This window comes from Passer montanus, unplaced genomic scaffold (assembly GCF_014805655.1).
Source record: "Passer montanus isolate IOZ18808 unplaced genomic scaffold, ASM1480565v1 scaffold5, whole genome shotgun sequence".
Lineage (NCBI taxonomy): Eukaryota > Metazoa > Chordata > Aves > Passeriformes > Passeridae > Passer > Passer montanus.
Genome location: NW_024369929.1, coordinates 2914670 through 2932258, shown reverse-complemented (window position 1 = coordinate 2932258; position 17589 = coordinate 2914670). Strand labels below are relative to the sequence as shown.

General features: G+C 39.3%; 1 protein-coding gene across 4 annotated transcripts in view; it reads right to left on the bottom strand.

The window, feature by feature from the left end:
* Window positions 1-17589, bottom strand: part of OTUD7A (OTU deubiquitinase 7A) — a 96416-nt gene that overhangs the window by 60342 nt on the left and 18485 nt on the right. For 3 of the 4 annotated variants that reach the window (XM_039723220.1, XM_039723218.1, XM_039723221.1), the window contains exon 2: window positions 1609-1685. The gene's annotated coding sequence lies outside the window, so the exon portion shown is untranslated. Of the gene's footprint in view, window positions 1-1608; window positions 1686-3990; window positions 4689-17589 lie in introns of those variants that run through there. The other variant, XM_039723219.1, reaches the window with a different exon arrangement.

Below are 17589 nucleotides of genomic sequence, written 5' to 3'. Positions count from 1 at the left end.
GAGAGCTGCACAAACTTTAGCAAATCAGTGGAGTGCACTGCTGCCAACAGAGCTACCCCTTCTGAAAGAATACAAAAACAAACAATTGAAGTTACTCTGCACACTCTGCACCAATCACCCAGTTTGATGACTTCACAGGAAAACACAGCCATAGCTTCACCCTTCAAGACATTTTTACACCTCTTCATCAACTTCATGGGGACAGCTCCACCTTTACCAATAATAAATGCAATTTCACTTTTTAAAAAATCATAATTTATTAACTGCAAAGCCACCTCTGGATACAAAACCTGACAAGCCTCCAATCCAAAACTAGACCACACAGTACATATGGAGTCTTAAAGGCTCACAGCATAAAGTGCAATCTCCTATTGATTTTAGCTTCATCTTGTGAGACCCATCTTCCTTTAAATCCTATTTTGCCTAATAAAGCCATTTTCCAGTTGCCATTCTCCTGATAATGCTAAAAAAAAGACTGACTTAGAGGTTAGTGAGAGCTTCCTATAAAAACTGGGAACCTGCTTCTGCTTTGTAGAACCACAGAACCATTGTTTCTCCTCAATCAGCTTCCATTGAGGATTGAGGGAGAAGAAGGGGGGACGATGGCCTGGCTCCCCACCATGGTACAGCTGAGCCACGAGGAGGGCAGGGGGCTGCCCTCAAAAAGCCACACAGGTGGTCCATCTGTGCCCATCTAGGATTCTTCTGGCAGCTCCTCAGGGGTGAGACGTGGGCAGGAGGAAGAATGGTGCATCACAGACACCAAAACATGCACAAATCTGTGCTTTCCTCAGTGACTGCTTCTACACCATGAAATGCCAGCAGAGCCAGCCTGACCTCTGTGCAAGAGAAGCCAACTAAGGGAAAAGAAAAATGACTAAGGGAAATTCTCCTATGATCTAATGAGGGTGTCTGTGTGTGAGAATATATTTTGAACCACAGGCAATAACTCTATCACTCAAAATAGGTACCTATAGCCCAGAAGTCAATGAAGGTTTTCCAAAAAACAATTATTCAAAATCTCTTTTTAAAGGAAAAGCAAAAAGAATTAAACCATCTTTCTTGTTTTTCAGAGATGCTCTAAGTGGAAAACATGATGATTATATGATGAGCTGTCACTCGGCTACAGCCCACTCAGTTCTATTACTGCTTGCTCCAGCTACTTGAACATTCAGTCATCTCAGTTACCTTTTATACTCATGGCACGCAGGAATTATCAAATGCCCTTTACAACACAGGGCAAGCCTTGCCCTCAGAGTCCAAGCTGATTGGATGTCTTTGTGCTTTGCTGGAATTTAGGACTGCATTGTGAAAGAGAGTAGGAACCCTGTCTCCGTATGGTTTGAATTCCTGCACCACACACATTTTTCTCTGCCCTTCCTTTTGCTCTCTAGAAGGCTGAGGTTGCAGAGTATAGTGCAGCATTTGCATATCAAAAGCAGTATCACATTACATAAAAACAGGCACTTTTCTGGTTTCAGTAACCAAGAGCTCAAGATTTCCTTCCTCTGAACCTGTAACTTCAAATTCAGATGTAACTCAGTTCATAAAGACTGGTTCAGATAAATATTTTTTAAAATTAATAATCTTCCCCACTATCAGTGTTACCTGATACTTTTTTTGCCAGAGACATTTTCTTTCCAGACCCTCTTCTTCTGGAGCAGTTAAAGACTTCACTGTCTTACCTGAAAGAACAAATGAGAAACATGCAAATAAGTTCAAAGATCATAAAGAAACAAGTCCTATTTACCTCAAGTCGTATGTAACTTGTTTGAATGCTACATGGTGCTACCTCACTTACTGGGGGGTTTCAATATATTTTTCCAGCTGGTCTCAGGTGTGTCAGATTTTATTGTTAAAAGAAGCAGAATGACTCTGAGCTCTACCTTACACCATCTAACAGAAGAACACATACACAAAATACTATTCCAGGTTACTGCAGCCTCATGCTGAGATAGCAATCTTGCCCTAAGTTTCTACATGGAGGTGCCTTTTCTGAAGCAAAATGTCCAACCCTGGTGTTAACAGACACAAGTTGTTAGTGCAGGACAGTGAGCACACCATAAACTCTGACTCAGGACCTTCATCAAGCTCCAAGACACCCAGCCTTGACACTTTATTATTGCACCAGTTTTTCTCAGCAGGAGGCAGAATTGATTCAAGCACAAGCCATGCTACCTGCTCAAGTTAATGTGTCCCTAATTGTATCATCCACACCTTCATACCCTTGATCAGATCAACTGCTATCAACCTAAAACCACCATCCAGTCCCAGAAAGCAGATGGGCAGATGAGTACAATACAAAGATACTCACAATTCTGTTCCTGCACCTTAATAGGGATGTGCAGCCTAGTGCCTGGCAGGTCACAGACAGGTGAGACTAAAGATACAAGCTGTGGTGTCCTCGCGAGGGACAATAATTGGCAATCTCTGTGTTGGTCCCCTGCCCTTTTTACTGATGGTCACATGCAACACACAGGTGAGTGCACAAAGGCTCCAAAACAGGTAAGAAAAAGATGCAATCATGTCCCCTCTCCCCCCAACATGACTGTGAAATGTGACATCAATTTTAATGACTTCCTTGCCTAGAAACGCACCTGGCCACCCACGCAGGTAGACAGAGTGATGAGGTGGGAATGGAGAATGAATGACTCAGAGAAATCCCAGCTGTTTACCACCAGTGTCTCACTACTCCCAACACCAACAGCAGTGGGTGGTGCTCAAGCTGTCCTTGACCCTGCCAAACCCCTCTTCCACTACTTCCCACCATTAGAAATGTTGATGCATTTCTAAGTCTTACCATGAATGCATTACCAATTTCATGAGGAAGATCTACCTGCTTCAGATGGTTTAAAAGAAAAATAGGCAATTGTCAAGCTCAGGAGAACCATGCTATAGTGTGACTGCACTGATTTCACATTCCTTTGACCTGTTTATCATTCACTACTCACCTAAAACCCTTGTTAATCCTCAGAGATATCTGATCTGTTTCCCTATATGTCTTCAATTAGAATCAGATCATTTAGAGAAACTGCACTGGATCAAAAACAAGATCAGTATTTACCATCGGTCTCAGCAAACGTCCTTCAATTTTCCATCTATCTTTTACTTACAGCACACAGCATAATACAAGCTTATTAAACACAACACAAGTGTTTATGAGTACCTTGTCTTTTATAAGTACCTTGTTTTAAGATAGGAATCTTAATCCCCTTTCATTAAAAAAAAAAAAAGTTTCCAAATTCTCACACATTTCTGTACTAATGCTCTGTGCCTCACATGAAGTCAGGCCTGTCAGGACCATGTTTGAAGAGAGAGGAATCAGAATAGTGGATGCATAAAGATGCTATTGCCATCACTCCTGAACCCTCACAAGACTACCACTCACCTGAAGTGCCCTGTCCTTTTATTGTCCTTTGAGCAATAAAAGGGAGAACCTCCTACAAGTGCAAGTTTGCCTTGGCTGCTGAAGTCACACATCTTACAGTGAATAGTTCTCTTACATGGCTGTCGAAACAGAGGCTTGGTAATTATTTGGAGGAAACTACTCATCTTTCTACAAGGACTCACTTTTGTGGGTTCTGGATGTGTGCTGACTCTTCCAAGACCCTGAAAAGCTGACATGCTGCACGTGAGATGTTCAGGAACCCAGGTTCCCCAGGCTGGCTGCACCTGTCTGGTTAGAGACAAGTGTGAGAAGAGCAGCCTCATCAGTCCTGCTCTCTGGTAGTCTACACCAAACACTGATGAAAGAAAACAAAACTGCATAAACCAGTAAGAGACAAAACGCACACAGAACATAAATAAGTACAGACACCTGGCAAAGACCAATGTGATCCAAGGTAGGTTGGAAAACTGGCAAGAACAATCCCATTCAAACCAAGGCTGACTGGATGCCTGTGTTAGGGGTGAGCATTTTTCACAGCTCTATTTCTCAAGAAGCATGGAGGAAAAAAAATTAAATTCTCAATTACAACAACATATACAAACCTCTTAAAAATTTCCTAATTCAGCTGTCAAAATAGTGCTGGACATAAAAGACAATCTTCAGCGCAGTCCTGCCTTTCTGCTTGCCTGATGTATTCAGAGGTTGTTGCTGGAGTCCCTTCCTCTTGTCTGTCCTATTTAACTAATGCAATTCAAGAGAATAAAATAAACTATTTCTGCAATAGCAGGAAGGCACATAGTGAACTGTGGAATACCAAATCTACCAATTCACTTTATTCAGTGGATACAAATTTTACCCATAATACTTCTCTGTAACTGACTGACACTAAAACAGAACAAATAATTCAGTAATCACACCTGCACCCAGAACAGTCTGTCTTGTTCAGAACTGAGGTCATCCAGAGAGGGGAATTTGCAGTGCAGCTGCTGTACTTTACATAAACACAGAGCTTCCATGGAAATTTGAATGCTTGCTTCTCACCCTTCCTTTTTTTTTAAAATATAATTTTCCTGTATCCTTTGGAAAACTGTAAATTTTATGGGCAGATGTGGGTCTTTTCCTAATATGAGAGGGAAATACATCACAAAATTGTTTTCTCTTGTAAACAACAGAATTGTCTAATGATTTTAGTATTATATTAACAGAAAGTCCTCACATCATTTTATACCATAAGAAACAAAATTTTAAACTGCTTAACTCTATTTTTTCAAAAGTAGGCAAGACAGAGCTTTAAAGGAGAAATGCCCAAGATTTTAGATTAAATGTTTCAAGCTGATGTTTTATGTTTATATGGTTATAGAGTTTCATTGGCAAATGACCCAGGATGCACTCAATTCTCCACAATGCTGTTTTGCTCCAAAATTATCTCCTCCTACTCCACATTTTTTATTATGCTAAATAAAATAGTTACTGTTATTTCTGATGTGCTAAATGAGTATTGTTTTCACAACACCCTTAATGATTCCCTTTTATTAAGGGCATTCCCCAGTACACGTCTTCTCAGTCCCTGTGAAAACCCCATTCTAAACATTTCTCAAAACATGCCAGTATAAAATATGAAATTCAGATGTGATGTACAGGATAACTAATTTTACACTGATAGCTGCCATTTAACAAAGACAGTAGAGTTCTGCAACACAACTACATGTTTACTAAACCCCAAGATAAGTTCATTACAATATCTCTGTGTCTGTGTATCATTAACCTGCATCAAAACACATTTAAGCTCTCATTTTGCAAACAGCTCAGTAAGGGTGCAGAGCCTTATTTACCCATGTTCCTGAAACAAGTTGCAAAGGCAGCTGTTTCAATATTGGCCAGTCTAGGTGTTCTAATTGAGCCCAGGTCCCCCACTGGGAACCCTGCTTCAATAAGCATTCTTAGTAGGACCCATTCAAATTTCCATATATATTGGCAGAATAAGCAGGAAGTTCAACAACAAAAAAGGAAGTATATTTGCATATTTCGATGCATTAAAATAATGCAGGACTTCCATTCTTCTCTATTCAAGTTCCTGTGTATGTGTAAAAGACGAAGAAGCAAAATTTTCCATTTCAGCCAGAGACTCTGTTAGAAATGGCATCAAAGGATGAAAATGTGTCTCTGCCATTCCAGATGAATGTCAACTGTTATGAAAGGTACTTACTAAAATGAGTGGCACACTCACCACTCCTTCAATAACAATGAATCCTCTCTGAAGCTAAAAAAATTACAACATGGTTGTTTTGCACTTTTACTAAGAGTTCTTGCATTACCTCAGCGTTTGCATCAAAGCTGGTAGTGCAAAGAGGAAAGCAAAGCCCATTTTATGAACTGATGTAATCAAGCCCAGCATCTCTCTGGGGTTTTTTTGTTCCTATGGTGGCAATGACATCAGCCTACTCTGCCTATTCAGTAGTGGAGAGCAATGACAGTTCTTCACCTCTGCTCACACATTTCTGTATTCTTTTCCTCCTGCTTGTACATCCTGACACATTAAGAGCCACTTGCATTTCAATGGGACACAAAACAACCCTTGCCTCAAACCCCTCTCCTCACTCTTTTCCTCAATGTTACCAGCTGTCGAGGACTACACCAAAACTTGTCTTGAGAAAGTGGAAAGAGAGGAAAGAGAAAAATCTCAGGCACACCTAAGCACTGTAAAGGGGCCATGAATTTGCAGTGGGGATCCCACACTGTTCAAGTAACAGCCTCGTGTTGAGGGCAGCAGACAGTGCCTCACACAGAGCTGACCTGCAGCAGTTCTGGAGCTGTCTGGCCATGGCGAGGCAATGTTGAACCGGCACCCACAGACACCAGGCTGCAGCTCCAGAGCATCCTTCACACGGCCCCAGGTGTGCCTCTCAAGGCTCCTACAAACCCAGGACAGTAACTCCGCTTTTCCAAATCAGTTCCTACACCTGTAAAATGAGACTAATTATACTGATCTTAAAAAGAACTTAACATCAACTGAAGAGAAGTCGATTTACTTGCCGTTGACATAATCCAGCCCTGGAATTCCCCATCTAATTAATTCTCTCATCTGAGACACAGCATCTAGGCCAGAATACATTAAAGAAAATATATTTACACAAGGAAAGTACTGTAAAGCTTAGTGACAAATGTGATCTGTTACTAAAGCCTACCAGCAAGCACACTGAACATTTTGTAAATTTTCCTAATAAGAATTTTCTTGGATCTGCTCTGCTTTATAGCACACAAACACATATCTGCACAAGTAGATTGTATCAGAACTCATTGAAAAAGATGAAAAAATATCCACCATAAAACCAACCAACCCCCCAAGTCTCACTTCTTCTACCTTTTAAAAGACTAGGAAAACTAATAGAGAAAAAAAATTATTTTTTTTTTACTTTTTCACCAAATTAGATCTTTTGCAAGGTTTAAGGAAGACAACATGATGGAGCACCTAATGCAAACAGCAAGAAATGTAACCTTGCCACAGACTGAAAAAATTAAATGTCATGTTTAGAGAGTTGTGGACATAAGATTATCATAGATTTCTTATGTTATTGCCCTTCATATATTCTTCAGCTGAAGTCAGAGAAATGATTTCCATATTTTCCATTACAAATGTAGACAATAAGAAAAACATGAGTCTTTGTAGATGAACTGCCTACTTCAATCCCTAGAACTGATTTTTATTTCCCTACTGTCCTACCCATTAATAAAAAGGAGCACAATACCCCCACATCTGCTATAATTTATGAGCAGCTTGTCAAGTAACATGCAAAGAAATAAGCAAATATTTTAATAAGTAGAAGTCAAATGCATTAGAAAAAAAGCATCATAAATACAAAAAATAAAAGTGACTTTTAATGGACAGAAAGAAAATGCTATGCACACATTAAAACATATAGAGATATTTATATAGCAACAAACAGGTAGATTACATCCATACTGCATCTAGGTTATCTACATGCCTGCGTATTGCTGATGTATTTATACAGATAGAAGTAGACTTACTCTTGTCTCTAGACAATTATAGATCTCTTCACTAACATCGCTACCACCAATTTTTTCCCCATTTGGGAGAAGCTGCCAGTTTAAAACACAGAACTTGATACACATTTATCCTATGGTAAGCCAGGCAGTTAGAGCCTAAAGGATTTATTTAATATTCTTTTTACTAGCAGCTGACAGACATCTGACAACACAGAAATGTAACATTTCATTCAATTTCTCCACAGGCTGATTTCACGGAGCCCTATATGTTTTAGCAGAAGACATTCCACATTCTTAGAGTGGGGGGTGGGAAATTTGTTTACAACAAATGGCCCTTGCTTTAATAATTTCCATCAAAAATTAAGAGGCATTAATTAAAAAAATATCCTAAGCAGTACTTCACTCTTGGTTCATTGGCTTGCTTGTCTTTTTTTTCTTCTTTTATTTTAAATTATTTTGTGTGTTAAGGCACCATGTGTGGCAGAAACCAGTATGAAATTTTCTAGAGGACATTCCATATTATCCCCCTAAATTTATCATCTCTCTGTTCTTCCCCCTCTAGCAGAAAGAAGGCAAATTACAACAGAAGACAAATAGCTCTTTCTATGCATGAAGCAGTATATAACAAAATGCAACGAGAAAAAATTACAATAATCCCTAAAATGATTGTAAGGTCATTATGTTCCATTTTACTTCCCAAACCTTCCAGAAGGATTGATTTTTGTGCCTTTATTTAACCTGCAATATCTTGAGAAACTCTTCAGGGGGATTTTCCCAGCCAGGACACAGACGCTGTGCCAGAGGTGGAAATGACAAAAGGCAGAGCCTGTAACAGCCACAGCTCCCCCCACTGCTGGCAGTGGGGCAGGTGAACCTGTCACACGTCCCCTTGGCACTGGAGAAAGGTAACACTGCCAGGTGTCTTGAACTCCATCCCACTCAGCTTTGTTCCTTTGCCAGTTGCATCCAAAATGTGTGTAATTACTATCAGGGGAACCAGCCATTTACAGAAGCACTTTGGGAGCACCTGAGACTATACACGTGAAGTCTGTCAAAAAACTGAAGGCAACATTTCAAAATACACTCACTTGCTATAGTGTTAGACAAAGTAAAGAGCTCTGAAGTGCAGCACAAAGGTCAAAGTAGAACCTCAGTAGAACTACAGATCAAAGCAATTCAAACACAGTGACAAGATGTAAGTAACATGTAATTTAAGGAAGCTTAACATTTAAACATAACAGCATGGCCCACAGCAGAAATCCATCAGAAACTAAGCTAAGTATGATGGCTATTATTGCCTCTAAAGGTAAGTATTTAAGCTGTTTTTGCACTTGTTGGTTAGACTGTATTTTGTCTGAAATGCATATTGTGAGCAAGACAGTTGGAGAATGATGAATTATGGGTTTAGAAAGAACAGATAGTGCAATACAGAACCACTATTGCCTCATAATATAGATATTACTGTAGTCTATTAAAAAAAAAAGTATCTTTACCCTGACTACAAGTGACTGAATACTGCTCAAGGATAAAACATTTCCAAGGTTGACCTGGCAAAGTGTCATCAACACCACCTTTCATTGAAAGGAAAAGAATCTTTTTGTTAGTTAAAAGACCAGAACTTTATCTTGTCAGCTGGCTAAGGAAGAATCACATGTACAGCAAATTAAATGTAATTTGTAAACCTCGGCAAAATATTACATTTTTCCAGAAAAAAATCAAGATGTTCCATAGTGATACTAGCAGAGCTTCTTTACATATGAATGAAACAGAAATGCACCCAGTGTGCACAGGCCAAGGTTCAATAGAAAGATTGACATCCTGCAGAAGTAAAAACCTGTTCAAGTCATGAACAGAACTGTGCCTGCCTGAATCTCCAACTGAGCAACTGTGTCACTGACTGGAAGGACACTGGGCAGCACAGGAGAAACCAGCCCCGATTTCAGCAGTGAGAAAACACAATGGGGGTTACAGCTGGAAGGGAATTGAGCAATATGTCATGCAACTGACCATAAACAGAGTTTCAAGTACTACAGAGTTCCAACATTATTATACTAAATCTCAAAAAGAGAGGGCATTGCTGTTTTAAAAAAATTTCCACGTAACAAAACTGTAGCAGTGCCTGGCAAAATGAGCCGTGATCTTCAACAAGGTACATCTGTGACGTAAGTTAATTGCAATATTTCCTGCTGAGACACACACTGAAACAGAAAAACCCACCAGAACAGGAGAGTGAGATGCCTAATACAGAGAATGAGAAAACAAAATCTCTCTGTCATCTTTCACTCTTTTTTCAGACACTCATCTACCAAAGATGTCAAACAGATAATATGCCAAGGCAGCAACACAGCAGGAAAGGGATACTGCATCCTAACCTCCTGCTCTGTAACTCTGCCTTACATGTGGGGCATCCCAAGGATTGAATTACATTCAAACTTTGAATGGAACAGAAAAGCTTTTAATACACTATGTAAAACAATAAACTAATTAACACTCGAGCAGACGTGAGGACACACTGTAGATTATCATTGCAATAACACCTACAAAAGTCATAAATAGCTTCAGCAAAGAGCCAGCTGAGATACACTTTGCACGGGGTAGCCACATTTTCCTGATGCTCAGGGCAGACCAAGTATTTCAGAACAAAAAACATAGAACAGGAATCCCAAATTGACCTCATGATGCACTGTGCTTCTCAAGAATCTGAGGAAGTTTTTCCAGACAAAAAAGGTTTCTAGATTAACATGCACATTTTTCCATCTCTAAATCATTTCCAGCTCTGCAATTACCCATGTAACAGGGTAAAGACTGGCTTGGTCCATCTGCTGCCTACTGCAGTGTGGTCCCTTCCCCACCCCCATTATCTCTACTTAGGTTCTCCAGAAGCTGATGCACTGGAAATTGAATATGGGAAGAAAGCTTTAATTACGTCTTACATTGCCATTTATGAGTTTCTGTCAGAAAACAAAGTGAGTATTTAGGTCAGACAGGATGCCAAGTTCTCTGTCTTAGGCAAGCTGGATTTCTCTGCCATGTGCAAATCTCTCCCCCTGCACACTCAGGGCACAGCTGAGCTGAACACACATCTAGGATTTCTCTGCATCTCTAGAGGAGCTGTGACTCCAACTGAATGTCCCATGGCTTCATTAGTCGCTACAGGAATTCCCAGGCAATCCTCCAAAGGCCTCCCAAGCACCCAGACAAGAACCAGCCTCACACAAGTTCCAGACACAGAATCCCACAGAGAACAAAGCACTGGAGCAGGACAGAACGCCCTTCTTTGTTACAGGCTGAACTTCCTAAGAACTGGTCACTCTGACACTGGCTTCAGGAGGGAAGAATTATCATTCCAGGGATATCAAAATCTTCAGAACACAGACGAAACAATTCACTATATTAAAATGCTAATTTATTGGTTTTAATGTCCCTAAAATTCAGAAGCTTTTGTGTGTGCTTACCAAGAGAAGAAAATAAAACCACTTTTTCTCTCTACCTTCACCCTCAAAAATAAATAATGCAAGGCTGTCAATATTCTCCAGACCCTTTGGAAATTCGCACTCTAGCTAAATGTTATTTTATTGCTGAAGCAGATCTTGATCAATATTCCAAGACAGAGTGAGCTACTATTCAGATGATCCCTATCTCCCTTATAAAAACATGTCCCAAGCACAGGAAGGCAATTCTTGTGGGAGAAGGGAAAAAACCCTACCGTCTTTCATAAGGGATTTGTTGTCTAGATCAGCTTAAGGTGTACATCTCTGTATCACAGACTTTTATGAATACTGTCAATGCCACAGTAAAAACAAAATTCTGCTTCTATAAATGCATGTTCCATCTGAGACATCAAGAAGAAATAATAATTTCAATTTTATGACCCGCTTATAGGGACAAAACAAACATTATAAATAGTATTAGCCAAAGACACTGAACCACTGACTCCCCGTGTAGTGACCTGAACAGAGGGGTGTTATCTAAGGAATAAACATTAAAGAGATGCCTTGGGAAAAACAGAACTAAACTGCAACCAGTTCTTCCCTAAAATATTTAATGTCTCTAGAGGAGCAAGCAGATCACTTTTAAAATATAACCTGAAACAAGATTTTTGCTGAATTTGTGTAAATTCTTATAGACTTCCACCAGAGAGGCTGTATAAGCAGAGCTTTTACAACCACCCTGGTACATGCACCCTCATGGTTTTACCTACATTTCCTGTCTCAGTTTCATTTCCTAACAAAGGTTTGAAAATGATCTCCAAACAAAATAGCAAAGAACTGTCTGGGAGCTCAGTGAAGACATTTGTCCCTGAATGAATGAAGAAAGCAAAGAGCAATAACACGGAAACTTGTTCTTGGAGAGGGCCAGGATTTAGTCCATTGGTAATCCTGTCCCCCATGGACATTCATATTCCAAATGCACAGACAATTGGAGCCAAATGGAACAGCTTGCAGAATCAAAATCTACCTGAGCAATGCTTCCCTTGACCTTGCAGGCACTTGTCAGACTCAGCTGAGGGCTGTAAGCACTCCCATCCAAAAATGCTGCAGTGCTACCTGACTTGGACAGGTCACGTAGAGCAGGTTACTGAAAATTGCAGATAATGTGCAATTCATCTGGCTGATTGTAAGCACATAAGGTTTCCCATGGAAGAGCCCTGCTGGCATGAGGTTTTCAGCAATGATCACTGCTGAACCCTTGAACTAGTTCAGAAAACCAGATAATTAGCATAATGTAGTTACTCTGTCTCTAGAGAGTATATATATAAAGTAATACATTCTTTACAATTTACATTATTTTCTCAATATTCTAGTCTAGATTTCTTAAATTCAGTTTAAAACAACATTTAGTTATTGCAACATATTTTAGAACTAACACAAAATCATACTAAGAAAAGGTCCAAAGATTTTTAGGAAGTCTTTAAGTCAAGGAGCACTTGATGCTGTTCCATGGATCAGAAAATCACCAATATCTGCTGTATGCTGCTCACAGTTAACTGGAATTTTCCCCTATTATTCTACCCATGCAGTGTGCCAGTGGACAGATGGCAGCAAGGTACAAAATACGTAATGGACACAGATCAGCTGCATGATAGGGAACTTGTACATTTCTCCAGTGTTTCCAGGTTTATGTCAAGAATAAGCTCTTAGAAGAAGCAAGTATATTTACAAGCATGTATAAATAAAAGAAGCATGTATTAGCATATTCCCATATATTTTCATAAATTAATTTTTTTCATACACAAAAGGGGAAGAAATTTTTCTCCTCCTTGGTTTTCTTCAATTGCAGTCATAATTGGCCGCGTTGGAAAAGGAAGGTGAAACGTGCAAGTGGAGAAACATTCATACGATGGTGTGCAAAAATGAAGAAAAGGGGTCAACAATCACAGAGCTGCACACTGTCCTGCAAGAGGCTTGCAGTGGTCACAGGCTTTTATGCCCGTGGGCTGCCTTGAAGGGCAGTAGCTTGTGACTTACAACATGAACAAACTCATGCCATAAGACACTTCCTCTGAAAAGAACATCCACACATTTCCTTACTCATCCAATTAGGCACATGGGATGACGTGTACACTGAGAAAGCTTTTATCTTAATTTTTCCATTAAGTACAATGATCACAGGAATACTAAGTTTCTACAAAACAGCAAAACTGTTCTTTCAGTTGTCAAGATCTTTAAGTCAAAAAATCATAAGCAGGGAACTGCAGTCAACCCACTCTGAAAACTTGGTCAAGCATTACTTTTTTAACCTGAACTGGCAATGAATTGTTACTTTGAAATTTCACCAATCATCAAACAGAAAAATTAAAGTTACAGGTGGACTCATATCAAAAGTAAACTGAAATATTTATTGTTTAGATGCACAACACCCTGGACTATATGGACCCCCCATATAGTAAATAGTTAATTTTTACTTTTGCAAAGTTTGTCTTTTAAGAAGAGATTGTAGAAATTTCAGCTCTCATCTCACTTATAAGCAGATGAGTGCTCCTACAGTACTGGAAACCCAATTTCAAAAAAATGAATGAGATGAGATTTACCCTTAGGCTGTAAAGACACTTTTACACCTCAGTAAAGTCCCTTACTGAGCTGCAAGCAGCCAGCAGGTTTCTATGTGACAGTACAGGACTTTTGGGCAGTCAGGACAGGGACCCTGGTAGTCACACCTGACAGTCACTGCCACTCTTTTCCATTCCCAAGTGTTCACTGGCAGTTTGCACACTGACAGCTGAGGACACCATTAAATGGAGTTCCACATTCACCTCGCCTGTTCTAGCCTGGGGACTGTCAGGCATGGCAATTGGTTTTTAGCTTAAGACATTTTCTTTGTCTGGAAGTTGTTAGAGCATCTCATAAGAAGACAAATTTCCTTTTCATTCATAAAGGGCTGACTAGAAAATATCCCAGTTATAAATACAGAGCTCTCTCAGCTGCAGAATGTTGCCCCTCACACTTGCGTGGGTGGGCTGTGAGCCTGCACAGATCTCTGACCTCACAGAAACCTTTATTAAAAAACCTCAACAAGTTTGTGAAGGGCCTTCCTATTTAAACCAGTACTAGGCAAAACTTTCAGAGTATCTGCAAAACAGAAAAAACTCACACCTACTGATATGGAAGAGGAACTGATGAACAAAGCTAGGTAATCTTTAAAAAGCATTGTTCTATTTTGAAAAATCTTCTGGGGTCACTCTTTTCAGATATGTTGGAAATGCTCAAGTTATAACCTTGCAATTGAGACCTAATAAATGACTTTATTACAAGGTTGCATTGTAATAAGCAAGCATAAGACACTGATTTAGATACATTTTCTTTTATTGCTTCCTAACTTCTTAGTCATTGGATTTGCCAGCATAGTCTTCTGCTAAGGTAGCTCTTGCAGTATGGATTTTTGTATTCTTTGCTTATTGTACAAATAATAAACTGCAGGCTTTCAGAACAGCTTTTACAGTGCTGTGTGGACACCAAGTAATGCAGTTTCCAGTCAAATTGCTGAAAATATAAGGTGCATTTTCATTATCAAGTACGTTCAGAAAATATGCAATTTCTTTGTGTTATTGCATAAACAAAACCCAACAAAACTGCATGAAAAATCTGTATCTCAAGAAGGATTCTACCAAGCCCCTAGAAATTTTGTGTTATGTAGAATTATATACATATATATAGGAACTATTGATAGAAGCAGGTAACCAAACATTGGGGTACAATTACTGGGTTTTAAGTCCAAATGAAAGCAGTGAAATGGATCCTAATCTGGTTTTCTCTCTCTGAAGTCAAAATGGCAACAAAAACCCCTGCTATGTTCTGTTTGTTGGCAGAGCTGTACCTCAGCAGACACACATCTTCCCGTGTCACAAAATGAGCCTACATATTTTGTCTAACATCTACTGCAAAGAGGAAGAGAAATGCTGATTCCTTTTACAAAACTCTTATTTCCTGGCCATTCCTCTGAAGAATTGGAGGGCTCATTAGATGAGATACTTCAATGTCAGAGGCAAAGCTCTTTGGACACCTGCACCAGTGCTGCAATACTGATCCTGCAAAGAAAGGCTTTGGCACCCAGAGGATGTGAAGAGAGACCCCAGGCTCTGCAAGTTACTTGGCTTTCAAATATAACAAATGACAAGAACAGGAGGGGGATTTTGCCCACTGAAGATGCTGACACTGTATATATACCAAATAGTGAGCCCCTATCACAGCCAGTCCAGCTATTCTTTAAAGCATCAGCCTTTCTGAAAAGGAAAAAATTAAAGGAAAAAGGCAAAAGAGAAAAAAAGCCACCCAAAACCCTGCCAATACACACAGGTATCAAAAAAATGAAAGACACAGCAGCTTATGCCTCTTTTGCAGAGGTCTTTTTACTCAATGACTGATGGGGCAAAATAACTGCAACTTTAAGTGACACCACAGACACTGTAGAAAGGATGAGATTTTTTTGCAAGTAGACATCCTTCTAGTAAACTTAGGAAAGTTTAACAGGAGTTTTGTGGGGTCTAAATAACAAAATATTTAGTGTATAGTACTGTATCTGGGAGATTCAGTTGCCTCTCGAACAGTGGACAAGACTGTCTGGAAAAGCTGTGAAGTCAACTGTTCCTAAGCCTGGAGGGAAACTTATATTTTAGTGTAAAATTAATTATCATAGCTCATAGGAGGGATTATTTAAATTCTTTTCCTTTAAATTGTAATAGGACCATGTGACAAATATTCCACAAATAGGAATATACTGATGCAAGGAAAACCAGCTCTGTTAAAGTTTGCACCAAATAAAGTCCCTCTCCCCAGCCTGTAGATATTGGATGGCAGGAAAAGGATTAACAAGGAGTCTTCTGGCTACTCACATACTTAATGTGCTCCTTTGCTGAAAGCCTTGGAAACACACAGCATTAATTTATTTAGGCCCTTACCAGAAGCCCTTTCCCCCCAAACATCAGGAAGAAAACATGTCAAAAGCTGCTTGGACTTCTGATATTCCAAAAACTAACACAGCATGCTACAGCTATGCTCTTTGCCATGTCCCAATTTTTCCTGCTTTCTCATTTAGAGTCATATTAGCTGCCAAAATATGTTTCAAGCTTGAAGACAAGAAAACACCTTCTAAAATTACAGTAAAATAGAAATAAAGTTGCTCCCTTGGAACCAGTAACATGTACAGAATTGGGGAATATATTGCCAGGGGTGAAAATATTACTTAAGATAAGCTGGTAAACCAAGTTACCAATGTACAGTCCCAAAAGCCTGTTGGCCTTTGTTCCATCAAGCAAATTATTGAGAAAATTCTTCTGAGCCACAGAAAACAAAAGAACAGGAAAGGGGAGAATATGTCAAACGATGAAAGTTAATAGAAATATCATTATTATTTATAGGAAGTCCTCCATCCAATTCCTAGAGAGAAAAAGGAATCAAAACCACTTCCTGAAACACAACAACTACTAAATCAAAGCTACAGCAGTTATGTGAGTATTTTATTAGGTAGTAAGTTGCTCAATTCCCTTTCCTACTAAAAGATCCCATTTTAGAGTCCCCAAAGCTCAGAAGTGTTACATTTGCATTCTGTCCATCTTCCACTGACCACAGCTGTGGCTCAGCTTTTGGAGAGGGACAATCCTGAGTGCACCAGGGGAAGGCTGCAGATATTTTTTCCCATGTTGGCTCCCAGAGCAAAGCCTGTGTCAGGAGCAGGAGCACTGTGGGAGCAGCTTCTCTCTCCGCCTCTCTCTTTGGGAGCAGCACTTTCTGGAGTGCTGCATCCAAAGTTATTTGCTCCAGTACCTGAAGAAACAGCTTAGCTCATCAATCAAAAGCACATTCTCAGACACCCACAGCAAAACCACCCCCACACATCGTAGGCTAAATGTATATGTGTACCAAGAAAAAGAAAATAATGATTTCTGACAGATGAACAAGCTTTTTATAAAAATAAGTGTTATTATTTAATTACTGAATTTGTACAGCGTCTTTAACTACCCAGTTGCACAGATTGCAGTAGTACACTAGATAGAAAATTCAGTAAATTCTGCCTCAAACTCCCAGTCTAAGCTGTTGCATTACAAAGTGATTCTTGCTTGAATAATAAAATTAATTTTAAAATTAACTGGATGACATACCAAACCAGAATTTATTTTCAAAACCTATGGAAGGTTTTGAAAGCCCCAGAAAAGAGGATGGTGAAGTATTCAGGCATAAATTTATACTTGCTTATTTGAAATATTTGTTTCCCACTGCTACAAATACGTTTTAAAACTATTTTTGTACAGCATCCTTTCAGAAAGCTACTAGGGCTTACATTCTGCAGCTGCTTTGATTTACACATTTTCCCCTTGGATATCTGTTGAATTCAATTCTCACTTAGCCTTAACTATAATATTTCATTCTCCAATACATGGAATCTCCTAAATTTGATTGCCTTTCAGAAAGGCATCTCATCAAACTCAGGTCTGTCTAAAGAGAAAAAACACCAACAGAACTAGAAAATCATTTGTTCTCAATACTGGAAATTCTTTTGGATTGTATAATCCAGCCTATTGAAAAAGAAACTATTCAAACTGAGTCTTCATGGATCCACCCAAACCATGGAACATCTATGAAATGCCTGACATTAATCTTAGCCTAACCAATTTCCTACATAATTTATTTATTCTGTTATCTAGAACACAACGCAAACTGGATATTATGTCTGCCATCTAATAGCTGTAGACCATTAATAGC